The sequence below is a fragment of the Rattus norvegicus genome, chromosome 7, assembly GCF_021556685.1.
Source record: "Rattus norvegicus strain SHRSP/BbbUtx chromosome 7, alternate assembly SHRSP_T2T, whole genome shotgun sequence".
NCBI lineage: Eukaryota > Metazoa > Chordata > Mammalia > Rodentia > Muridae > Rattus > Rattus norvegicus.
Window position 1 is genome coordinate 39,564,137 of NC_141540.1, and position 26,713 is coordinate 39,590,849.

The 26,713-nt window shown below is 45.9% G+C and overlaps 1 protein-coding gene and 1 long non-coding RNA gene across 5 annotated transcripts in view; one reads left to right on the forward strand and one right to left on the reverse strand.

The window, feature by feature from the left end:
* The window catches only part of Cradd (CARD and death domain containing adaptor protein), a 191,737-nt gene that overhangs the window by 65,102 nt on the left and 99,922 nt on the right, over positions 1 to 26,713 (reverse strand).
* On the forward strand, positions 11,530 to 13,637 carry LOC134479864 (uncharacterized). The gene is made up of 4 exons (XR_015625265.1): positions 11,530 to 11,604; positions 11,697 to 11,791; positions 12,058 to 12,186; positions 12,982 to 13,637. It is a non-coding gene; the product is annotated as an uncharacterized LOC134479864 (long non-coding RNA).

Consider the following 26,713-nt stretch of genomic DNA (forward strand, 5'->3'; position numbering starts at 1 on the left):
AAGGGTGCCAATTAGCAGCCAATTGGCTGCTACTCTCTCTGTTTCTCAGGGTTGTCCATTCTGGGCACTGCAGGGAAATATATGTGCTCACTTCTGATTGCTTTTTTGAAGTAGCATAATGCTTCCCACCCAAACTGTCATTTCACTGATGAATAGCATCCGTCCACATATGTAATTATTAGTGTATTTCTGTACCACATTGTGTATCCATCCACGAGCTGATGAACCTCTGGTTGTGCCCACATTTTAGCAGCTATGGCTAATGCCACCAATTTTTGTGTCAGGTTAGGTTTTCATACATCTTGGCCACCCCACCGTCTTTAGCAACTCCTCTCTGTTTCTTCAGGCCTTGCGTTTGGGATTCTATTTTAAGAGAAGTCCATGGTGAGCAGCCATTCACGGGCACTTACCCTGCTGAAAGTGGGTTTTCCCAGAGGAAATACATGTACACTCAAGCCATTCCACTCAAGACCTTCAACAAATGACCCCTTGACATGTTTGCAGATGGTTCCAAGAATGTTTTCTGCAGCACAGTCTGTGATAACCGGTGTTCAGCCAAGGATAGACTATAGTAGTGGTTAAAAAAATGATATGAAGGAGGAACCAGTAAAGGTCTCCTATAGGTTCTAATGAAAGCGGGTTACAGAAAGGAAAATATTAAATCTGCTTCAATTAAGCAGCTGTGTGTTTGATTATCCGTATCTAAAAAGATTCATTTTCTTTAAAAGGAGATCAGAATTGTGACGGAAATGGACAACTGTTTTTAATTCCCTATGCTTATTCTCTATAACTTGGGTTGTTACCATGAGGATGTGTTTAGAATCTAAAACGTGTGCGTTATAATGATCCGGACACTCCTCCTGATATCCCATGGTACCCTACTGTAGACAAATGATGGGAAGGTATGAGGAAGCGAATGTCAAGAACACAGGGGACAGACCAAAGAGGAGCTGGGGGTGCTGGAGCAAGCACTCTTGGTTCTTCACTGATCCCCAGCAACCTTGATCCTAAACCCCAAGCCTGAATCCAGCCTACACTCTCAGAGGGCGCTGTGCCATCCATCATGGAGAAGCATAAGCATCAGAGAAACCTGCTCCATGGCAGGCTGCCACTTATGTCACAACTCTCATTCGATGCTTCCGTCGCCAAAGTCCTGTTGGCTAGTCTACAGGCAACGCATGCTCTGTTGTTATTATCTAACAACTCCTGCTGGCTGGTTTTTGTGTGTCAACTTGAGTTAGAGTCAGCAGAGGGGGAAATGTGTCCTTGAGACCCAGGTGGAAGGCATTTCCTCAATTAGTGATCAAGGCGGGAGGGCCCAGCCCATGGTGAGTGATGCCATCCATGGGCTGGTGGTCCTGGGTTTGTGGGTCCTGAGTCCCATGAGTGAGCCATGAGAAGCAGGCCAGTGAGTGGCACCATCCCGCGGCCTCTGAATCAGCTCCTGGCTCTGGGCTCCTTTCCTGCTTGAGTTCCTGTCCTGACTTCCTCCAATGGTGGACTATATGATCTGGAAATGTAAGCCAAGTAAACCCTTTCCTTCCCAAATTGCTCTTTGGCCATGGTTTTTGATCACAGTAATAGAAACCCTAAGACGCCACTGTACTGGAGATGCCAATCAAGTATTTCCATTGACCTTGCAAAATTAAGCTCAACATAGGAACTCACAGAAAACCTTTCTGGAGAGAGAGCCCAAATTCAGCTTTTGCACAGCTGCTCAACACAATGCACTGTGCATCTGTTCCCTTGCTAATTCTTAGCTCATGCTTCTTCCTTCTGTCTCTCAAATTCTTTAAAGGGGTCACACCTAACTAAAAACCCATGATTATTGAGCCTAGACGAATGGATCCTGTCCCATAAGTAAGTAAATAAATAAATAAATAAATAGTCTACTGGCTCAATAAAATACTTGATGATGACTGAGTGGTATGCAAAGGTCATTTTATGTAATTATTTACCGGCCAAAGCTTGACAAAATGATAGATGAATAGCGATTTGCGAAGGCTAAATGTTAATTTGCCATGGGAGGTTTGATTTGAAAACAGAACGCTAGAGTTAGGTTGATTTTTGTTTTGTTTTGTTCCATTTATTTCCCCCTCGATGCACATGCACGGTAATGGAGGCAATCTGTGTCCATGTGTGCGCAAGCACCCATGTGTGTCTGTGTCCATGTTTCTGAGTGCACCAGTTTCCAAGTGCAACCCATTCACTAGCATCTGATTCGAAGATTCCCTTCTAAGGCCAGGTGTGGTGCTGCACACGTGGGATCCCAGCCCTCAGGAGGAGGCAGAGAACCAGGCGTTACAGCATCAAATCCCATGCAAGCCGGAATCAACCGAGTCTCTGATGGTGCAAACGTAAAAGAGCCCACTGGTGCCAGTCACCAGAAACATCAATAATAGTATTCACTGGGAAAAAGCAGTTTAATTTTCCCTTAAAAGAGACAATCTACCACCATTAAGAGTGACATTTAAAAGCTAATTGTAAAAGCAGTTTTCCCCGAGTCTCGACAAGTATTTGCATGTTAATTAATTCTAGGGATAAGAAGAATGGCTTCCAATATGAACTGTCAGAGGAGAGAAAGTTCCTCTGCAGAAGATAAAAGGCTGTGGCGGAGACATAATTAAATTACTCGGCTTCCAGTGTTCCAGAAGGAAATAAGCTTCCCCTTTGCAATGCAAATCCACACTGCCTCCTTTGTGAAGGGGTGCATTTTAATGAAAGGCCCAAAATACAGATTTCCAGCTCAATACTCTTTTAATGCCTGTGCCTTCCTCACAGACCAAAATGACTTTTACTAGAACAGTGGCTAACAAGCTCATAAGGACTGTCCGTCTGGCAGACAGAGCCCCAAGGGCCGATAAAGCACAAACACCCCCTGAACGGCAGCACAGAACATCAGCTTGGATTTTTTTTTTTAAGGCGATAAACCGTTTCTTTCAAAAAGAGTCAGGCAAATGGATGTAAACCCAAAGCCACAGAACAAGAAAGATGCTTGCGAAGGCTACTTTATAAATAAGGTTACCTGAAAAGATAATTTTAGTAAAATATACACTCACCTAGCTATACTCATGACATACTTATTAGCCCTTTAACTTATATAACAGCTGTTGTTTGCAGTCTTCTTCTCTGTTTTTGAGGCAGGGTCTCATATAGCCCGGGCTGGCCTCAATGTGTAGTCAAGGATGGCCCTGAAGTCCATCCAAGTGCTGGGATTGCAGGTGAATCCCACCACACCTGGTTTCATGTGGTGCTGGGGACTGAACCCTGGACCTAATAAATGCCAGGCTAGCACTTTACCAATTGAGGTACGTCCCCAAATCCTAGCGGGCTTTTAAAAGATGATCTTACGCAGACAGCCCTTAGAGGGAAGGTTGACGTCTATGTAACGTCTATGTATAGATGAGGAGATTGGGCTCAAAGAGAATATTCAGTACCACGGTGGTAAAAAGCGATGGAGTTGTGTCTAGAGCCATCTTCTGGATCTACGGCCAATGATCTTCCCACTCATACTGTCTTCCTTTTAGCTTATCTAGTTATTAACATACTAAGTATGCTATTGATATGATATTGTTAAATGATCCAAAGACGGGAATTAGGAACAGTGTTCATATTCTCTCTCTCTCTCTCTCTCTCTCTCTCTCTCTTCCCCCAGCCCCCCTCTTTTCACCTCCCATAAAAAAAAAATAAGCCTACTCCAATAATGAAAAAATACTGGTTAATTCATCTGCTATAAATATTTCTGTTCTGTATGTAAATATAATAAACTGTGATATACAAAAACACACTATTGATAAGAAAGGGGGATAAATATACTGATCCCATGAAATTGTTAACCAAACGAAAACTCATTCAATAAAAAGAATTCAAAGTTCAAGCGTAGTAGCATTTACCTATAATTCCAGCACTGGGGAGGCAGGAGCACGAGCATTGAGAGCTCAAGGTGGGTCTGGGCTACATAAGATCCTGACTCAAGAAAGAAAAAGCCAAACCAAAACACAGCAAAACCAAAAAACTCAAGATGAAACTACAATGAGTTATTATCTTTTTCTCATCAAATTGGAAAGTCACTTAAGAATAGGAGTCCTGTGGATTGACGTCTATTATGAGACTCACAAGAGTGGACCCCATTTCCACCATAGGGAAGCAGGGAAGGGAGGAGGAGGAGGGGGATGTGGTTCATGGAGAAGGAAGACGACAGTGTGTGGTGTGTGACTCCCAAGTCCAAGACCACGAATGTTTTCTGAAAAGGCAGACACTACTTAAATGTGAATGTGTGAACGTTTGTGACCACACACTCCACCTTAGTGAGATAAAACAAGGTGATCGATCAGATAAAGTCACTCATAAAACATTCTGAACCCCTTGAAAAGAATTACATGGTTAAAATTAAATCACTAACGTACACTGGGTAAATCACAGAAGACTGAGGTAAACAGGAAGTTATTCCTTGAGCTTGAACTACAGAGTTCGGTGTTGTGAAGCTGTCGATTCTCCGACAGACTTGACTTCGAAGCAATGGATGCAAGTTTGAAACAAACTCATCTGAATCTCTGCATGCATCTGTGTGTATGTTCACTTCATCGAGAGATGTAAGAGGTTAAGGGCAAACAGGATTTCGCTTGGGGCTGGTGAGTCAGCTCAGCTGTTGGGGCACTTGCCCCTCTTCCACTCTTCCGGAAGACCTAATTAGATAGTCAGTGCCAATGTTAGGCAAAGCATCTAACTCCACCCATGACTCCCGCTCCGCGGAACCCAATGCCCTCTTTTGACCTCTGTCGGCACCTGTAGTTAAGCATATCAGCATGAATGGTTACTTACACATACACACACACACACACACGTGCGCGCGCGCGCACGCACGCACGCACGCACGTACGCTCGCTCGCACGCACACGCGCGCCGGTCACTGGGGGAAGTCAGAGCAGGAACTCAAACGGGATAGAAGCCTGAAGGTAGAAACTGATGCAGAGGCCATTGGAGGGGTGCTGCTTACTGGCTTGCTTCCCCTGGCTTGCTCAGCCTGCTTTCTTACAGAACCCAGGACTCCCGGTACTCAGGGGTAGCACTGCCCACTGTCGAATGGGTCCTTCCACATTAATTATCAATCAGGAAAATGCACACAGGCTTGCCTACAGGACAATTTGATGAAGGCATCTTTCTTTTTTTCATTTGTTTGTTTTTTGAAATAGGGTTTCTCTGTGTAGTAGCCCCGGCTGTCCTGGAACTGACTGTAGAGCAGGCTGGCCTTGACTTCAGAGAGGCTCCTCCCTCTGCCTCCAAAGTGCTGGGATTAAGGTTGTGTGTCACCACAAATCTCCCCTTCCAAACTAGCTTGCTCAAGTTGACATAAAACTATCCAGCACAGGCTAAAAAAGAATTTTTACCCAGATTTACTGGCTTTAAACATGTCCAAGGAAGATCAAGCAAAAGAGTAGACGTTTAAGTTACATAATACTTTTAATCTATACATAGAACAAGCAGTTTTATTTAAAACATTTAGGCCCAGAAACTGCTTACTTTCCAAAGCTAGTAAAGTGGGGATTCATTTTGAAAAGGATAATTTAAAAACCACCTGTTGCCTTGGCCATTTTATTTTGACTTTAGCACTGGGGGCCTTAGAATTCTACAGTGCTGCACAAATCATATCCATATTCCATATTCTGCTCTACTCAACGGTTCAGTTCTTTTAATGTGGAACAAAAATTTAAATGTGAGAAGCGATATGAATGCTGAATCATTCATGACTTTTAATATTTCTTCTCAAATCTCTGACAATTATTCCACCCGCTCCTACTTCCAGAGTGACTGTGTTGGAGCCTCACGGTTATCACGTTTTCCTGAAGCATTTGACTTTGTTTTAGTGGAACCAATGACTCTACTTTTATAGTCATAGTTCAATTTATGTACTGTTTAATTTTAGTTCATAATTATAAGTTAATTGGAATAAACAGGAGGGGGAAGTGACTCCTAAGAAGTGTACAACGGTGGATATCTTCAGGAGGATTTGTTAGCAGAACTCATTTAGCCCTGGGGTTCTTCTGACGTGAAGACTTGATTCTTGGTTTTACCACCACAGAAGGTAGAGGGAGGGCTGATGTGGAAACTTCTGGTTTCTTTGCAAAGTCAGTTGTGTCAAAAGATGTTTTGCTGGGGCACACGGGTGAAAGGATGTTTTGCTATAGCAGACACACAAAAGAATGTGTGATATCTAGAAGGAATATAAATGTGGCCCCACATGCATATACAGCCATCCAATTAGACAAGATGGATGAAGCAAAGAAGTGCAGACCGACAGGAGCCGGATGTAGATCGCTCCTGAGAGACACAGCCAGAATACAGAAAATACAGAGGCGAATGCCAGCAGCAAACCACTGAGCTGAGAATAGGTCCCCTATTGAAGGAATCAGAGAAAGAACTGGAAGAGCTTGAAGGGGCTCGAGACCCCATATGTACAACAATGCCAAGCAACCAGAGCTTCCAGGGACTAAGCCACTACCTAAAGACTATACATGGACTGACCCTGGACTCTGACCCCATAGGTAGCAATGAATATCCTAGTAAGAGCACCAGTGGAAGGGGAAGCCCTGGGTCCTGCTAAGACTGAACCCCCAGTGAACTAGACTGTTGGGGGGAGGGGGACAAGGGGGGGAGGGTGGGGAGGGGAACACCGATAAGAAAGGGGAGGGGGAGGGGGATGTTTGCCCGGAAACTGGGAAAGGGAATAACACTCGAAATGTATATAAGAAATACTCAAGTTAATAATAAAATAAAATAAAATAAAATAAAATAAATAAATAAATGTGGCCCCACAGACAGTGGGAGCTCAAGCAATGATTCACTTTGCTCCACCTCACTATTCTTCCCTGAAGACACGCGTGTACTGGTTTGCCTTACACTGCATTGCTGAGCTTTGCTTGTGGTGACGTCGCAGGGAGAGACTTGACAAAAAACTCCTTGGGAGGTTCCTGAGGCTTCTTCACACTTCTTCGGTCTCGGGCCTACTAGCAGAGCCTCGTGGTTTCTGGATCAAAATGCCGTTGCTGACCCTTAGCGGTGGTTGCTGAGGGCTGGATTGACTCTGCTGACTCCTGCTGGTGCTTTGCTAGAGGAATGGACTACTAATGGCAGAGAGTGGAATCGTCCCAAAGGACAATTTCTTTATTTTTTTTTTAAGATTTATTTATTTATTCTATATGAGTACACTGTAGCTGTCTTCAGACACACCAGAAGAGGACATCAGATCTCATTACAGATGGTTGTGAGCCACCATGTGGTTACTGGGATTTGAACTCAGGACCTCTGGAAGAGCAGTCAGCGCTCTTAGCCACTGAGCCATCTCTCCAGCCCCAAAGGACAATTTCTAAACAGGTTCACAACGCTATTAACCCTATTAACATTTCTTTTCCGCTGGCTCTGGTGGGTGGTGGACTAGAGAGGACGTTGAACCCTTGTGTGTGTGTGTGTATAGATATAGATATAGATATAGATATAGATATAGATATAGATATAGATGCTGACAGAGGGCAGCAGCATGGTGGAAAGGGTAGAAGCTCTTGTCGCCAACCCTGAAACCTAGGTTCCATCCTCAGGACCTATACGGTAAAAGGAGCGAATGGACTCCTGTAAGTTGCCTTCTGACCACGCCACACATGCACCCCCGCACATACAACTGTGCCAAAGTTACATAGAAAAAAAATGTGATAATCGCTGTCTGAAGACAAAACACAAATGTTACTAATTGTTTATTTTGATTGAAAAGGTTTCTGGTGAGGTTAAATTTGATTTGCTTGTGCGTATGTTTCCTCAGAGGACTTGTATTATATAAAAATGCATCATTTCAAGCTGGGCATTGGTTAATCCCAGCACTGGGGAGGCAGAGACAGGCCGATCTCTGAATTTGAACCTAGTCAGGATTATGTGGGGAAACCCTGTCTAAAAGCAACAAACAAAACAAAACAAAACAAAATGCCATTTCAAGTCTATCAAAGCTTGTTAAGATCTCTCTATGGCCTTCCGTTCATGACCCCTATTGACAAGGTTTCATTGCATAGCCATGTCTGGCCTGGAACTTATATGTAGGATAGACTGTCCTCAAACTCAGATTCACCTGCCTCTGCCGTCTGTGTGTTGGCACTAATAGCGTGTGCCACCATGTCTGGCTCTCTGTGGTGCACTCCTAAGGAGTGTGGTGGCTGCTGGAAGTAGAAACAGGAATATTTCTTTCCTTTAAGAAAGTGCGAAGTAGGGGCTGGGGATTTAGCTCAGTGGTAGAGCGCTTGCCTAGCAAGCCCAAGGCCCTGGGTTCGGTCCTCAGCTCTGGAAAAAAAAGAAAGAAAGAAAGAAAAAAGAAAAAATTTTTAAAAAAGTGTGAAATATGATCTATTTAATGTCTTAGTTCATGTTCTATTGCTATGAAGAGACAGCATGGCTGGAGCAACTCTTATCGAAAGAAAACACTGAACTAAGGATTGCTTAGAGTGTCAGATTATCCTCAGGACGTAGGGCAGGGAGGCAGGGAGGCAAATGTGGTAGCCGACCCCAGGCATCAGGAAAAGAGAAAGACAGTGGACCTGGCTTGGGCCCCAGAAACCCCAAAGCCCACCCCCAGTTAAATACTTCCTCCCACGAGGCCGTACTTACTCCAGAAAGGTCATACCTACTCTAACGAGGCCACACCTCCTAATCCCACTCAAGTAGCACCACTCCCTAATGACCCATGGAGCATTCGAATATATGAGCCTATGGGGGCCATTCCTATTCAAGCCACCACATCTAACTAGGTCGGTGTAGCTGAGCAGGCAGTGTTTGTCTGTAATCCCAGCACTCATGGGGCTGACCCAGAGGGTCATGAGCTTGACACCAGCCTGGGATCCAGAATGAGGCCCTGTTCTCCTGCAAAAAGGTCCAACCCCCAGCTCTGCTAGTTACCAGCCACACGTGCTTAAGCATGGCTCCTCTCTCAAACTGGCTGTTAGCCTATGGACCAAGGATACTCGAGACTATTACAAACAACAGCTTGGAGAATGAGCGTGCAGCCTCTAGGCTCTAAAGCGCGGGACCTAACACAGAGTCAGCTTCGGTAAGGATCAGCTTGAAAACTGCCAAACGGCAAGAGAAAGAGAACGAATGTACACATGATGTACAAATAAATACGAGGCATCACAGCACAGCCTGCTGGCAACATGCTGAGGAGACAGGAGAAGGGAGGATGCAGGATAAATGAGGCCCTGACTGCAGGGAAGGGCTTTGCATACAGGGGGCGGTTTGGACTAAGGCTTATCAGAAATTAAGGAGAGGGATCAATAGTCAACACTTTACCCAGTCTGTGGAAGGAAAAGTGTATGAAGAGATCTCACATGAGCTTGCTGGGATCATTTACATAGACGACGATGACAATGACAGGAGAGCTGACTTTTTTTTGGAAAGCATAGATGGCGAGCTTTCTGCCTGGGCCCCGTGTCTAGGAACACACAAGCAGAAGATAAGGGTGGAAAGGAGCCCGGAAGACGCACTTAACTAAGCTGAGTTAGATGCACACACAGATCCTTGACACACACACCTCCAATGTCACCACAGGAAGGCTCGATTCCTTACACTCCAGGCAGGGCAGCAAACACAAGGACATGGAGATGAACCACAAAGCTCCCCGTCCTTGTGATGCTCTTCTCATTAGGGACAGCTAAGCCTCAGCACCGAACGACATCAGTCTTCTGGTGGTGGCAGAGGTTGGGGGCGTTAATTAGGAAAGAACGAGACTGGGTATCCTCTCATCAAAATGAGCTTCCCCCTGAACTTATTTTTAACCCTAGCCAATGGGAAAGTAAGAACTAAAGAGAACTAGGGGCTTTGCCAAGTCAACAGAGACAACCAACAGCAGCCAGGAAAACAGCCACACTAATCGGCAGCCCAATGGGAAACTCTGAACAGCACATTACTACAGGTGATGGACCGAGAGCACTGCAGCTTGTGCTTTAGTCAGAATAGCAGTTGTCTATATATCAAATTCCCAGGGCCCTTCCATAGCTTGATGCTGACAGGACACCGTCAGAGAAGTTGATGAGGGGAGGGAGTCAGGTGCTGATGGACCAGAGAATCTCGAAGGTCTGACTGACCAGCCATCAGAGTGCTTCTTTATCTACAGAACAAAGACAGACTAATGGTGACTCAAGAAGTACGGATTATGTGTTTGATTTTTCATTACATACCCAGGGTTACACGTTCGGTCACCATTGGGAAATACAAACAGAACAGATTTTATTTTATTATCAGCCCTATAACTCCAATTTAAAGAATCTAAAGAATGTCTCCTCCAAAGCAAACATTTATTGTATGGCAGCCTGCTTTTAGGCTGGCAGTATTTGCAGTTTGAAAGCACTCCAGACAAAAAAATATCTAAACTGTCTTTATGATTAGCAAATACTAATACCTAAGTCCTTTTATTATATGTTTCATCATCTATGCTACAAAGCAGGGGAAATGTTAGCCAATATATGTTATTTACTGAGTCCTATTCTTCCAGGTGGGTGTACTCTGCAGGACACCCCCCCCCATCTTTAAACTACATTTTTCAGAGTGCTAAGTATATTATAAAGGGAGGCCTTGAATCTGTAACCTATCCCCCTGGCCAGTCAGAGTTTGTCAATTGTCTCTCTTTACCCTGCACCATCTCACGAGCAGACACCTCAAGCAGATTTCACTTAGTTCTCTGCTTATCTGTGCTTAGTGATCTCCAGGGCATAAGGAAGACTTCCAAATAGTGACCAGATAAAGTTAATTTTAGGATTTTCCTAAAAAGACTCAGACTTTTTTTTTTGAACCTGTCTCTGCTGGTGATTTTTTTTTAAGGAATGCGAACTGAAGACAAGAAAATTTTACTGGTTAAAAACAATGGCAATGTTTAGTGTCCCCAACTCGTTCCTGGCACTAAGGTGGCAGAGCCCTGGTGAGGTGGAGTTTAGTGGGAGGAAGGCTGGGGTGAGCACTTGATAGGGCAGTCCGGCCATGACAACCATGAGGTGAACAGGCTTCTTCACCCTGAGCTACTGTGACATCATGAGGGAAGGGCAACAGGCCAAGCAACTGCTAGAATCTCTGAGGGTCTGAACAAATAGCCCCGCCCTCCCTGTGACTGTCTCAGGATAGCCCCGCCCTCCCTATGACTGTCTCAGGATAGCTCCGCCCTCCCTATGACTGTCTCAGGATAGCTCCGCCCTCCCTATGACTATTTCAGGATAGCTCCGCCCTCCCTATGACTATCTCAGGATAGCTCCGCCCTCCCTATGACTATCTCAGGATAGCCCCGCCCTCCCTATGACTATTTCAGCATAGCCCCGCCCTCCCTGTGACTGTCTCAGGATAGCCCCGCCCTTCCTATGACTATCTCAGGGTAGCCCCGCCCTCCCTATGACTGTCTCAGGATAGCCCCGCCCTCCCTATGACTATCTCAGGGTAGCCCCGCCCCCCCATGACTATCTCAGGGTAGCCCCGCCCTCCCTATGACTGTCTCAGGATAGCCCTGCCCTCCCTATGACTATCTCGGGTATTCTGTCACAGAGAGCTGATAAACACTGACCAACCTCCTTTTGGTTCCCAGTCAAAAGTGTGAGTGGAGTTGTGCTTTTAATTTTGGGACTGAAACCAAGGCAGCATACCAGAGCCTGCTGACTCTCTCTCTCTCTTTCTCCTGCCACAAGGCTTCCCTCCTGCCTCACTGGGGCTGCAGAGAGGACATCACTGAGGCATCCAGCAAATCTGTGTCTACTGGGGAAAGCGATGCGTCCAGAATTAGGTGACCTCAGATAAACTTCTTGGATCTGTTTTGTGACCTGTAAAATAGATTAGCGACGTTGGCTCTCCCTGCTTCAGAGGGCTAAATGAGTCGCACCCTTGCAGGAAGTAAATTGCTGTGCAAACCTAATGGGTGGTTACTATTTACTAAAGTCTATTGCTGGGAAACAAAACCAGTAGCTCTCTCGAGACTTCTCCAAATAACGGATCAATTCCTTTACTTCCTGAGCTGTGGGCAATCTGTGCTAAAACAATGTTTGTCTTCAGGTACAACAAGAGCATTAATCAATCATCAGTAATTTCAAAACATAACCAGCCCTGGACTCGGTGTGATCCCAGCACTGGAGACAGAGGCAGGCCGACCTCTGTGAGTCTTAGGTCGCCCTGGTCTACAGAGTAAGTTTCAGGACAGCTACACAGTGAGACTCAGTCTCAGACCAAAAAAAAAGGGGGGGGGGGCAGGACTTTTCCAAAAATGCTGTCTTTCCCTAGTAAGTTGGGGTAGAACTAATGGACATATTAATTTCTGAATTCTGAAATTTTTCTGAATTCTAGAAACTTTTAAACTTCTCCACGGGGACTATTTCTCAAATAATCAAAAATTAAATTGATAGATTTTATTTATTTATTTATTTATTTACTTATTTAATTATAATCATTGTTTTAATTTGTAACCCAGGCTGGCCTCGAACTTGTGATCCTCTTGCCTCTTCCATATCCTAACAGTGTGTGCTACCACAACCGGCTTATTTATGTTTTTAACCTTTCTACTGACTCACGGAAAGTTAGGTTCCATAGGATGATTTGTCTCTGACATAAAATATTATCAGAAAATGGTAATTTTTAAATATGTTAATGACAGACATTTCTTGTCAACCAAGAAGAATACACACACACACATACACACACACAATACACACACACACCACACACACACAAATTCATACAAAAAAGCTCCATAATCAGGAGGAAAATTGTTATATCCTTCCTCTGATGGAAAATTCGAAAGGGAAGACAGGAAGGGAAAAGAGAAATCTTGAAAGGATATAAAGAGATACCTAAGGGACCAGGAGATGACTTCTGTCGTGTCCATTCGTGGGGTCTCCTCCTGTCCACCGTCCCCCTTCCCCTGTAAGCAGTGGGGACCACAGAGAACATCGCACTCAGCCTCTCCTCCGCCTCTCCTTCAAGATCCAAGAAAGAAGCCGCAGTCGGAGGATAACGGAGGAGGAAGGGCTATAAAACCGAACAAGGCTGAGACAAGTCCCAGCGCCCAGTTGTTTACTCTGGACCAGCCGCGGTTCTAAGTGCTTCGTGCCCACTTGGTTCACGTAAAACTCAGAGGCAACTGTGTTAGCACAGCCCTCCCATCATAACCCGCCCAAGGGCCCACGACCAGTAAGTGCGCAAAGATCCTGTTCAGGGGTCAGCTCCACTTTCCACGTGCTCCGTGGGTGCCTATGTGTGTTTGCTGAGTCTGAGCCTCATATTCAGCGGTAAAGAAGAATGACCACTCAGTGGCTATGGAGATGGAGCAACTGGAGTTAGCGGTCTTCCCGCACCGTGTTGGCTGCATAGCCACTTATGTTCCAACCCGAGTGTGAGCCTATCTCCTCAGGAGCAAACGGCACTCGGGGTGCTTGCCCAAGAAGACATACCAGGTAGGTTGGCCTTGCTCTGTTTGACAAGAGCAGTCTCCCTTGCTCTGTGATGTTTTATATTTTTTTTTCCGGAGCTGGGGACCGAACCCAGGGTCTTGGGCTTGCTAGGCAAGTGCTCTACCACTGAGCTAAATCCCCAACCCCTCAGGATGCATAATTTTAATAAAATGTTTGTCAGTTGCATTATCAAAGAGCTGGCATTAACTATGGGGAAGTTTATAGGAAGTGAACCAGCACAGCCTCTGGAAAGGGAAACCAAGGGTCTCGGGACATTAGAGAGAGAAACCCTGTTCGCATTGTGGCACGTGCACACCTATGTTCGCAGTTCTAAATAAGTAAAGTCTAAATACTAACACCTACCACTACACAAAGGCCTGTGAGTCACTTAGAGCCCAGCCCAGCTCCCAAATATGTGAGAGCCAATCTCCGTGGCCCGTGGGTCTCTACTGACCTCGCAGCTCTTCCTGACTGACCTCTCCTTTCCCTGAGCTTCCTTTTACCTCTGACATCATTACCAACTGACTCAAGAAAGCCAGGCACGCACCACCAAGAGAGGCAGGGACCAAGCTTTCTGGATTCGATGCTACCCACTGAGCTGCCCAGAAATGAAGCAATGGACTCTGGGTAAAGCACCTGGACAGAGCAATGGCTACCATCACACATACACTCACCAACCTCCAGGTACCTATCCAGCCTGGATCAAGACGCTGAAGAGACCACTGTTGCTTAAAACACAGTGAGTTTGCCTCCAGCTTAAAAATCTCCCCAAGTCATGAACCTTCCCAATGCACTCTAAGCATTGTTGGTTTTGACTCTGCTGAGCTGGGTTTCTGTTTCAGGTTTCACTGGCTGGGTGGTGTCTCCTCTAGTTAGGAAGACACAAAGCACAGAAAATGGCAGAGAAGCAAAAGCTCGTCCTCGGAAAGGCAGCAATTTTCTGAATTTGCAGTATTCATCCGCTCCTTTAGATTAAAGCCTGGGCAGCGGTTTTTCTAAAAATCAGCAAGGAATCCGTCGGGACCCAGAAGCATACTGAAAAGCAGAGAAATTAGAATGAGGAAAATTACAGAGAATTTTCTCTTCATTCCCATTTGTCACAGAGTGTAGCTACTACTCGCAATGCCCTTGGACACAGTGAGCTCTGCAGGGAAGATGAGGAGAGCCTGAGGGGCAGTGCATCCTGACAGGGCTCTAGAAGCAAGGACTTAGAGAGGTGCATCCTGGGACAGCAGGGGGCGTGGCATTGGAGGCCATCTGATCCCCTGCCCATCTCCCTCACCAGCAGACCTCCCTTCCTGTAGTTGTCCCTAACTCAGGAGAGAACCTCTGCACTTGCTCCACTGTGAGATTATCGCACTGGAAACTCATTTTTTAATCTGCCTCTGAGCTGCACTCCCTGCTTCCCCAGCGCAGCCACTTCTCATGGTGCCCACAGCATTCGCTTTCTCTCATCCGCCTTGAGGGCCATGTGTCCCTGAAGACACCCTTCCTTCTCTCAGGTTGGAAAAGCTTCTCAGTGTAATCAGAATAAACCCAAAGCCACGTGAGAGTCACCTGGAGATATTTTTAAAGCACCCGTGCCTCACCTCTTCCATAGAGAGGTAGACAGAAACCAGGACGGGTGGCTCTGAAGCCATTCGCCTCTTACCTGCCACCATTCTTAACTGGCTTGCTGGACCCAGATATCTGTGGCCTTCTCCCCTGGTGCCTTGCACTGCAGGTCTATCTGCTTCAACAGCCTTTCCCTTGATCATTTATTTACTGTCATTCAAATGTCATTTCCTAACTTTGGCTAAAGTCACAGAATCACCAAATCTTCACTACTGGTCGGGGCACAGGGAGTGGAGGAGCCCTTCACATACTCAGAATAAGTAGTACTTGCAACAGTGCTGGTGCCCAGTTAATCTGCAGTGAGTGAGTGAGTGAGTGAGTGAGTGAATGAACGAGTGAGTGAGTGAATGAATGAATGAATGAATGGATAGATGAATGAAACACAAATTAACCAAGAGATAACCCTTCAAGTTTAAGTTCCTGCTGCAGAAGCCCCATTATATCCATGTGATGGCTTGGCTTGTTTTTCTTCTGCTGTTGTTGTTGTCATTGAGTTTGTTTGTTTGTTTGTGACAGGATTTTCTACGATAGTCCAGCTGGCCTTGGACTCATAGCCATTCTCCTGCCTCAGACGCTACCATGACTGACGTGGCTCTCCCAGCACATTATGACAGCGGCCCCTGTAGGTGCGCGTGGCCTTTAAGAATGCCCGTGGCTGAGCAGGAACAAGCATCTTCCTTGCTCGAATCTGCTGTCCCCCCAGTTGTACCATGCTGGCCCACTTGACAACTTGCCTCCTGTCTCTCAGCCGCACACTCGGTCACCCTGCCCCTCACTTAACCCCATACTCGATTGCCCTGCCCCTCTCCAAAGATCTCATTTCTCCAAATCTGCTTGCCAAAATTCCAATCATTCTTACGAGATCAGAAACAACATCACTTTGTTCATAACACCTTATAACCCTATAACTTCTTCCTTCTCCATTATATGGGGGGGGGGGTTCCATTTCTGTACTTCTATTCTAATATGTATTTGACAGAGCTCCAACAGATTGAACTTTTGAAGAATAAAAATCCAGTGCTACCGTCCCTTCCAGTGACACTCGCTTACGCTAGGGTAGAACCTGGCGTGCTGAAGATGTCAGGCTCCTTTGGGTTCATCTCCAAGGCCCCTGCCATACTCACTCCCACCACCCTGACTGGCAGAATGCCACGGAGCAGCACACTGCCCCTCCGAGCTTGGACTCACGCTGTTCCTTTGTCTAGAACGTTCTTCCCCTTCTCCTCAGACCGGCTACCCTTCATCCTTCAGATAATTCCTGAACTATTTGTGTTCAGAGTCTTGCCAAGGCATGGCAAGGTGGCTCCCTCATTTCCTGCCGGCTACTGTTTCCTTCCCAGAGCTCTTCCTGGGCTGTAGCTCTCTGTTTTTCCTGTCTTTGTTAGCATGAAAGCTCCCTGGAGGTGGTGGTCATGTCTGCGTTGTTGGCCATTTTGTTTTCAGTTCCCGACAGAATGCCTGGCACGTGATGGGTAAATAAAGGAATGAGCAAAGACAATTCTATCTAACTCTTGGTCTCTACAAGTCAATGAGGCCATTTTTCTCAGAAGCCCTGAGCTTCTTCTTAGACAGTAGTGGCTCTCAGTGTGTTACAGGGTAAGGACAGCGGTTCTCAACCTGTGGGTAGCGACCCCTTCAGGGACTGAACGAGCCTCTCACAGGGGTCACCTAAGACCACCAGAAAACACAGACATCTACACTATAATTCATAACAGTAGCAAAGTTATAGTTATAAAACAGCAGTGAAAATAATTGGGGCCACCACATGAGAACTGTATTAAAGCATCAGACCCTTTACTCAAAAGAGTAATGATTTCCTTTGTTCTTCTACTTGAATCAAGCAGTGTCGAGGGTGAACTTATAGGTTTCATTTAGAAAGTGACATTATTTTTGTAAAATTCTTGTAATTTTCTTTAAAAAACAAACACGTTGAATGCTCATATAAAACCGAACCCTAACCCTAACCCTAACCCTAATGAAAAACACTAAGTATGCACTTATAAGTGTTGTTGGCGACTCGTTGATTTTACAGTCACTTACTGTCACGGAAAAGATACTGCCTTGGTTTGTGCAAAGGCTGGGTTACAGCTATTTGTGTGCAGGCCTGTTAATCAAGCTAGGAGCTTCAGACTGCTGTGACAGACACCTGAGACTGCAACAGCACGGTTGTATTTGGGTCACTGTTTGAAGGGAGGTTCCACGCATGATGAATCAGCCCCATCATCTTGAGCCTATGTCAAGGCAGCACACCATGGAAAGAAAGTGTGCAAAGGAAGCCTCTTACCTCCTGGCAGCCAAGAAACAAAGAGAAAGGGGCTAGGGACCCAATATCCTCTCCTAGGGCCTACTGCACTCACATTTAACTTCCTCCACTAGCCCCCTCCTCTTAAAGGTTCTACTGCCTCCCAATAGAGCCTCCCAATAGGACCTCCCAATAGAGACTCTCAATAAAGCCTCCTAATACAGCCTCCCAGTAGAACCTCCCAATAGGATCTCCCAATAGGACTTCCCAATAGAGCCTCCCAATAGTACCTCCCAATAGAATCTCCCAGTAGGACCTCCCAATAGAGCCTCCCAATAGAGCCTCCCTCCCAATAGGACCTCCCAATAGAGCCTCCCTCCCAATAGGACCTCCCAATAGAGCCTCCCTCCCAATAGTACCTCCCAATAGAGCCTCCCAATAGAGCCTCCCAATAGGACCTCCCAATAGAACTGCAAGCTGCTAACCAAACATGGGGGCCTTTGGGGGGGTGGAGGGGGACACATACCTAGCCATAGCCTAGTGGGCAATGGTTTCTCTTGACTCTAACTCCTTTGGCCTACATTTCCGCACTTCTTTCCCCTCCTTTTCTTCTTTCTACTTGACTGAACATCCTACCCATACTTTCCTGAGCTCCTTATGCTGGGGCCCGGAATGACAAATGACTGGTATTCACCACTTCCCTGGAAGAGAGCTATTTGTCCGCAGTATCTACAATTAGCCGGCTGACCTTGACAAGCCAAACAATACCCTGTTTGCCACACTCCTGCAGCAGAGGGGAGGACCTACGAGGGTGCTCAGCTCCCAATCACAGTTTCTTTGGTAAAGAGCAGACTTCCAATAATCCCCGTTCCTGGAAATCCGTGGACGGTTTCCGTTGCTTCCCACTTTGGCAGCATCTGCTGATCCCTGTTGGATTTAGCTGCCTGTTTTCCTGCTGCTTGTCTTTCTGGGATCTGACGGAGGCGGGGCACCTTGAAGGAGCCCCAGCCTCCTAGAGCAGAGAACCTTGGTCAACAGGTTTCCTCAGCTGCAGGAGAGGGGCTGGGGGCACGGAGAGCAGGAAGACATGGGAATAGAAGAAGACAGGCTCTCGGCTGGCAGTGTGCAGCCAAGCCCAGAACTTGAACGGTTTCAAAATGTCCAAATGGTGTTCTCTAAGGACAGGAGCGAAGAGATTCACAAAGCAAAATGATCCACTTTTCAAGCAAAGCATGGGGGAAGAATTCTCCCTCATCGAGTACCTAAGGAAAAAGAAATTTGTTCCCCTTCGATTAGGTTAGCAGAACATCCTACTATTATTATCATGTACAACTTTTTAACTGTGTAGTAACTCTGCTGTAATTGGTAACAGATATTTTTCTCTCTTGTGCTGTTCTCTCGCCCCTCGTGTGCCCCCTACCTCTAAGCCAAGATTATATCAACGATTATTACTGCTGTGGTTTTTTTCCACTCTGGTTACATCATGTGCAATAAAAGCAAACATTTGTAACTAGCACACTGTGTAACACAATACCCTTCTCTATTTTGCTAGTCCTCAGAACTTAAAGAGTCATAAAACACTCTACACTCACACAAAATTAAATGCCTCAATATTTTCAAATTCTCGGTAAGATATTTCTTAGCCCCTGAGTTCCTGGAAACCTGTGAGGATCTCTCAGAAGAGCAGAGCTTAACAGAATCACAACAAACACGGCACCTATCTGAACTTGGACTGATCCGCTCCCAGGGTCCTGTGCTTTCCCTTGCAGCAAAAGGATCTGGGGCGCCGTTGGCTTGAGGCTAACGGGGCCCATCGTGAAACCTCAATGATGCCTTTGCCTTTGAGCCCATTTAAGTGGCAGATCAAGCTGTAGAGAATCTAAAATGAATGGCAAAATGCTCCTGTAAATTAGGCTCACGGCAAGTCAGGGCATGTGCAAAATGCCATTTGTGAAAGGAGATGTGAGAGCGCTCGTTTCACCCAAAGCTGCAGTGGCTATACGGAATCACTAATGATTTAAATAACAGAAACATTTAAAAAACAGAAGTTCATGTCTTGGTGTCCTGTGAGAAATATTTAGTTATTGGTTCGGAGACATGGGGTGGGTTTGTTTTTTTCCCCACAAAAGTTGCTGAGTTTCTAACACAATCCCCAGAGTTATGTTTGAGAAGTGCACTAATGATGGGGAATCTCGTGCTCACTGCTAAGCACATGTAGATTTTAATCTGACAACATTTGGATTCCCTGTCCATGGGTGGAGACTAACTTTAATTCTAATAACAGTCAGTGAACCTTCCGAAGTGAGCCCACCACAGTCGCACCAGTAGCCACAAGAACTGATAAACTTCATTCCTTAGCAAACACAGGTACAGTGCGAACTCGCATAACTAAGCTTATTAATGTGCTAGAGACTCGAACTTCTGGCCCTGGGACTCTGCCTGCAATGCAGGCTAAGTCCGGCTGCTTCCCTACCCACACCACATCTGTCCTCCCACAGGACGGCTTCCACGGGGTTTGCAAGAGTCACCCTTATTGCTCCTGAATCCTCCAACAGCCAGAGGAATCCTCCAGCACCCCTCCCAGACAATGACATTCCCTGGCACCCCCCCTCCTCCCCATTATTTTAAAGAGGCAGCTATGGAGCTCTTTGAGAATCAGGTTTAAAAAACGAGCATGCTTTAATCGGTGTGCCTAACTACTTTCAAAACCTAGAATGGAAAAATTATGAGCCACTGACCTCACTTCTCCAGAAGCCTGTATCTGAGGAGAAAAAAAGGACCAGAAATGGACAAGTTGGGAGAGGAGGCTCATGGGTATCACAAAACCTATAAACGAAGGCCTTGTGTGTTTATTGCTTCTTATTTATTTTCATATTGTTCTTTATTAAGCAAGCCTGATAAAGTAAGTCATCTACTTTCACCCATATGATCAGAGAAACTGTTTAGAGTCTGAGAACTCTTCAGGTAGCTGTGAAGGCAGCACAGGAAATGCATACCAATAGCCTGACAGACAAGGGGGGGGGGGGGCAAACAACGAAAACCAGACAGGAGGAGCTTAAAAGCAGAAATTAGTTTTCAGCACAATGAGGAGACTCCGTCATGACTGTGCTCTGAGTGTGTGCACCAGAACTGAGGCACAGAACTTCCGCCTCGACCCTGACATCATAGGGAAATACAGACCAGATAAAGCTCCCGATACTTTTAGTAAATAGTTTTGAGAGAAATTCGGGTACCTACAATGGATGTTAGTAGATTTTCCAACAAAATGGATGGGATGGTTTAAGAGATGGCTCTTAAATGGTAACTATTGTCGTGTCAGCGGTAATAAAAGTGAGCAAACACACTGACCGGTCTGGAAATGAACTTATTTTTCAATTCACACTCAACTGTGTCTGTCTCTCAAGGGGGTGGCCAAGTCTTCTCACCTACAGCTGGGCCAGCAGAAGGAAGAGAGGGAGAAACGGGGCTTGGGGGAAGGGGGAGGGGGTAGGGGAGGGAGGCAGGTATGCTGGCTGGTTTCCAATGTGGAAAGGCAGGGTGGGAGGCTGGGAGGGAGTGAGGAAGGGAGGGAGACAGCTAGGCTGGTTGAATTCCAATGTGGAAAGGCGGAGGCTATGTGCTCTTGGGCTGGGAGCTCCACAGTCTAGCCAGCCTAGAGGCTCTATCTCACGTTCCCTACCACTGTGTCCGCTAGACCTAATTCCCCTTTGGATGGTTCCTCTTTCGCTGTATACAAAGGCTGTCTCCCACTCAGGAAAGCTTTGTCCCTCTCCACTCAGAACACACTTACTGAGCACCTACTGTATACCAGCACTGGTTCAGCTTCTAGGGAGGCCGGGTTGGATTAAGGAGAGCTTCTCCTGAGACTGGTCTAAAGCCCATTAAGGCTGTTCACACTGAGCTACGCAGATCAACACCCTCAGAGGAACTCTGCAGTGGAAGTTTCTAACAGCAGCCATTCAAACCTCACTGTCACACCGTAACTCTCTTTATCATGGTGTTTCCTGTGGCGTTTCCATTCGTAAACCGGAGGGTACCAATAATCATGTCATATGGGTAGTGACGTGGACATTCACGTCTAAAGACTCGAATGTGAATGTCAAAATGTAACTCTCGCAAGTTAAAAGTAGGATCCGTATACGAATGCACGCTGAGTACATGTCAAAATTTATACACTTCATTATGTCAAAATTTATACACTTCATTAATGGCAGCAAGGTGGCAAAGAACCTAATCCATATAGTCAGTTAAAAAGGAAATGTTAGGGGGTTGGGGATTTAGCTCAGTGGCAGAGTGCTTGCCTAGGAAGCGCAAGGCCCTGGGTTCGGTCCCCAGCTCCGGAAAAAAAAAAGAACCAAAAAAAAAAAAAAAAAAAAAAAGGAAATGTTAGGAAAGCTGGGGAGATGGCCCAGAGAGTAAGAGCACCTACTGCTCTTACAGAAGACCTGAGTTCAGTTCCCAGCACCCACAATGGCCCGAAACTACAGTTCTAAGGGGTGGGACCTCTCTCTAGCTTCTTTGTTGCTGGCACACACATATGCGCGCGCACACACACACACAAACATTAAAAATATTTTTTTAAAGAGCCTGTTAGAATATAAGTCTAAATTGTTTCTAGGCCTGATTAGTATTCAGTAGGACAAAAACAAATCCATAAATACTAAGATTACCTTTTCTATCTGCAAAAACTCATTCACAGCGTATTAACTTCTAACTTTGCAGAGTCTGTGACTAATTCCTGGTAAATAATAAGTACAGCAAAGCTACACTCTGTAGGGACTCACATGACCCCTCCCTCAGCTGACTCGGACAGGTTATTCTCCGCCTTGCCCACAGTACAAAGTTTCAGGTCATTTCTGTTCATGAGACTGAACCCTGACTTGGTTGACTACAACGCTGACCGTGCTTCTGTATCCCCGAAGTAAATGGCCGGCACGGGGGCTGGATCTCGGGTTAGGAAGTCACATTTGTATCCCAGTTCTCCGTCTGCAATGCGTTTCCTATTTTATAAAGGTTCTAAGGTACCAATGCACTCTGGAGGCTTAAATGGACTCCTTAAGACGGTATGCTGCTTGGAAAAGAGAACGATGTTTGTCGAGTTCACCACAGATGTCCGGCAGACTTTGCTCCAGTGGATTTATCCACTCCTGTAAGGAAACATGAGCGCCTCGAAGGCACAGGGGCTTTCTGTGTTTGTTACAGTGAACCGAGTTTTATAGAGCAAAGCAGTGCATGGGAGAAAGGATGCCCCTAGAAGTCGTGCAATACATGTGCATAAAAAGGTATCCTGATCCCAATACTGGGGAGCAAAGTGAGGGCCAGGGGTAAAAGCTCACTGACTGCTGGCCGCAGGTGTTGGAAGGCAGATAGACAAAGTCTGTAAGAGAGAAGAAAAGAGGGAAGGAGAAGGCCCAAACAGACAGAGCAGGGAGGCTGACCAGTGTTCCAGAGATGACTGCTCACGTGTCCTTTGACCTACAAGGGACACTAACAATGACAGTAAATAGTATTCGAGTGAAAAACTTAACAAAGAAGAAGAGGGACAGTGACTTCAAATTATTCGCATTTGAGTTAAAAGCAAACGTGTCACTGGACTAGCCTTGCTCCCCGCCAGGTTTTTTTTAACACTGCAGGAATCCGCTGGAGAGACAAAGTAGACTCATGCCGATTGCCTTTCTCCCCAGACGAAAAGCCTTAGGAGCTTCGTGTTCTGGGGGTAAAACCCACACTCCTGTCCAAGGCTGGCAAAGCTTGGCATGTCCGTCCTGGCCCTCACCCGCCTACTCACGAGGGTCCAGCACGTCAGGTTCCTCCTCATCCTCTGGCCTTGCTGGCCTTACAAGGCTAACTCTGCTCCTCTGCAGATAGAGCCGACCTCATTGTCACCTCCTCAGACAGATTTCTAACCACCCATATCAGGAGCCCCCACCCACCCACCCATCCTGATCTTGATGTTTCTGAACAAACTACTCTTCGATGTTTCCATGACAACGGGATCTTGTCTATGCCGTTCGTTAACAATCATATCCCCAGAACATCGACTAGCACACATTAAGCACTTAATGTTATTGAGAGAATTCGTGGAGTTAAGGTAAATACCCGGCGTGCCACCAACAGGACCCAGGATAACGCTGGGAAATCACTGTGCAACTTTTAGTGGTTTCCAGTAGACTTATTCTTACCACACCCTACACCGGCCTTCATGGTGACAACCATTTCAAGTTAAGTCCCCAAAACATCTAGTTTTACCCAAACTGCAAGGGAGATTGAAAATGATTTTTTTCCCAGAAACTTCTTAATAATATGGTTTATGGAAGGCAGAAGGCCAGAGCCCGTGATTAGGTGAGATACAACAACCCACACTCTGGATCCTTCAGACCTTTGCGCATCACTTCCCGTCACCCCAGCACAGCTGTTGTTCTCACCGTCTGAGGACCTTCTCTCTTTCCCGTCCTATCAACCTACGCTATACTGTATCTGTACTCCGGCCCGAGTTCCTGAATCTCACAGTACCAGGAGGCTGAGTAAAGTTTCAGGGCCGTGGGCGGGGTCGATGAGGGAGAGGGCGGGGTCGATGAGGGAGAGGGCGGGGTCGATGAGGAAGAGGGCGGGGTCGATGAGGAAGGGGGCGGGGTCGATGAGGAAGAGGGCGGGGTCGATGAGGAAGAGCACTGCTATTGACTAAACAGTTCTTGACTTTCATCAAAACGCTCACAATCTTCTCAAGTATCCTGGGAAGTACAAGCAAGTGCATGTGTGCACATGAGCGTGCATGCGCGCGAGTACACACACACACACACACACACACACACACACACACATACACAACGTTTTCCAGTCTACCACTTAAGCAAACCATCTGACATTCTGCACACAGAGAAAAGGACTGCTGAGCCTGAGACCTTGGCTTAGCTGCTTCTCAAAGCCAGGTATGGAAGGAAGAACGGAGAGGAGAAGCAAAGCGAGGAAGGGAGTAGGAGGAAAGTCAGTCCCTGGCCCTGCTCTCTCCCCTGTTCCCTCAACACTTCCCAGACCATGGCTCCCACCCCACACTCCAACCAGCACCAGCCTGGTGGTTACTGGAAGGCCTTTCACTCCCACTGAACTGCGACAAAAGATCAATGGTTTCCTGCATGGGAATCGTGGGCTTCTAATAATTTGTTTATTCTTTTTTGAGATTATTAAAAGTGACATGATTCTCCCTTCCCTTTCCTCCCTCCAAACCTTCCCATGTGCCCCCCACCTCGCTCTCTTTCAAATCCATGGCCTCTCTTTCTTTAATTGGTGGTGATGGTGGGGTGTGTGTGTGTATACGTCCCTAAATATACGAACATAATAGGTTGCTGTGCACAGTGGTGCACACCTTTAATCCCAGCACTCAGGACCCAGAGGCAAGAGGATCTCTGACTTCAAGGCCGGCCTGGTCTACAGAGCAAGTTCCAGGACAGCCAGGGCTACACAGAGAAACCCTGTCTCAAAAACACAAAATAAATAAGTAAGTAAATAAATAAATAAAGGCAGGCATGTATGTAACGTGCTGGGTTCATATAATGTATGTGTTCAAGGCTGATTCTTTGGCATTAGATATATTATACCATGAAATGACATTCTGCCATGGCCAAGACGTGTCGTACTCGTGCAGTTCTTCCTGTTAGAAAAGGAAAGCTCGGCTCAGGAGGGATGTGCTGATCTTAACTCCCAGTGCTCTAAAGCCGAGCGTTTCTTCATAACTCATTTGGCAGCAAGGCCTGACCTGGGCTGAACTCCCCGGGCCCGGGTTTGCTTGCTGACAAAAGCTGACCTGAGCTCACAGGAGATTATTTATAGTTTGTATGTCTGCCACTGTGTGTGAATATTCATCAGTGGCTGCAGAAATACCAACGTGTTTGATTACAGACGCCTCCAGACCCCGTCTCAAGGCCGTGGAGCAACTGCTATACACAAGCACTATCCTTTAAAGACACCGTTCGAATGCAGCAGAGTCCGTTTTGTCTGTTGTTTTAAAACCCACCGTAGCCCAGGCTGGCCTTGAACTCGGCAGTCCTCCTTCCTTAATCTCCCCAGAGCTGGAATCGCATGTGCACATCCCAGGTCCAACGAAGGACTGGATGCAAAACTGGAGTCCTGTGTTTACTCAGATTTAACTTCTCTGAGCTTTGGGTTTGTTGAAAATCCAAGATACTTTATAGACAGCTTTATTTCTTTGAGAAAATATATTCTTAATATCAAGTATGTAACTTGAAAATAAATTCTGGAATACCATGAGTTCTTGGGCTTAAAAAAGTTAGTTTTTTAAGTATACAATAGAGAAGACTTCTTTTTGCTAAGGTTTTTCATTCTATAAAACAGAAAGCCCAAAACAAAGAAAAAAAACCCACAACAACAACAACAAAAATCAAGTATTGCTTCCTGTTTCAGAGAATCATCAGGGAAGCCTCCAGCAGAACCTCTGAGGGAGGGAGGGAGGGAGGCAGGGAGGGAGGGAGAGAGAGAGAGAGAGAGAGAGAGAGAGAGAGAGAGAGATTGATTCTGTCAGATGCCTCCAGTCTGTCAGACTGTACATTTAAGTTCCTGCCAAAACCATGTTTCTATGACGTTCCCTGCAGTTTACAGTTTACCTTTTCAGCAGAAGGAAAGAGTCAAACATCTCTCTTTCGAAACAAGACGAGTTCAAGAGAAACCCAATTTTTCTGTTTTCATGTGAATATGTAGCTAATTATTTCTTGACTCCGCAGTAAAAATGCTTGCCTGAAACACACACACACACACACACACACACACACACACACTCACACACACACAGCATTTTCTGAAAGGAAACAATAGGATTTATATAGCAATTGTGATGAAATTTTGTAAACGGTAAATTGGGACATAAAAACAAGCCTAATGAGATGTTAAGAGGCACTCTGATCTCTAAGAGATGACGAGGCCTTCCCATGCCCCACAAACAGGAAGCTGCTAGTGCACCGATGACAGTGACGTCGGGAGACCTGGTTTTCTCACTGAAAATTGAATTCTAGAGTAATTGTATTTAGTACATTAAAAAATTCTCCAAGGCTGAAATCAGGGTTTACATGCAAAGCATTGTTTTTAAGACAATTGTTTTTAATACTATTATGTCTATTCCATAAATGTGTATGTTCAGGTACTGTATGGTCAGGTAGTGTATGTTCAGGTACCGTATGTTCAGATACTGTAAGCATCCATTATAATATCAAAAACCAAAGACTGGAGAAGACTTTGCAAAGCAGAGACTGAGCTTAAGAAACACCATGCTAGGGCTGGAGAGATGGCTCAGCGGTTAAGAGCACTGACTGCTCTTCCAGAGGTCCTGAGTTCAATTCCCACAACCAAATGTTGGCTCACAACCATCTGTAATGGGATTCGGTGCCCTCTTCTGGTGTGT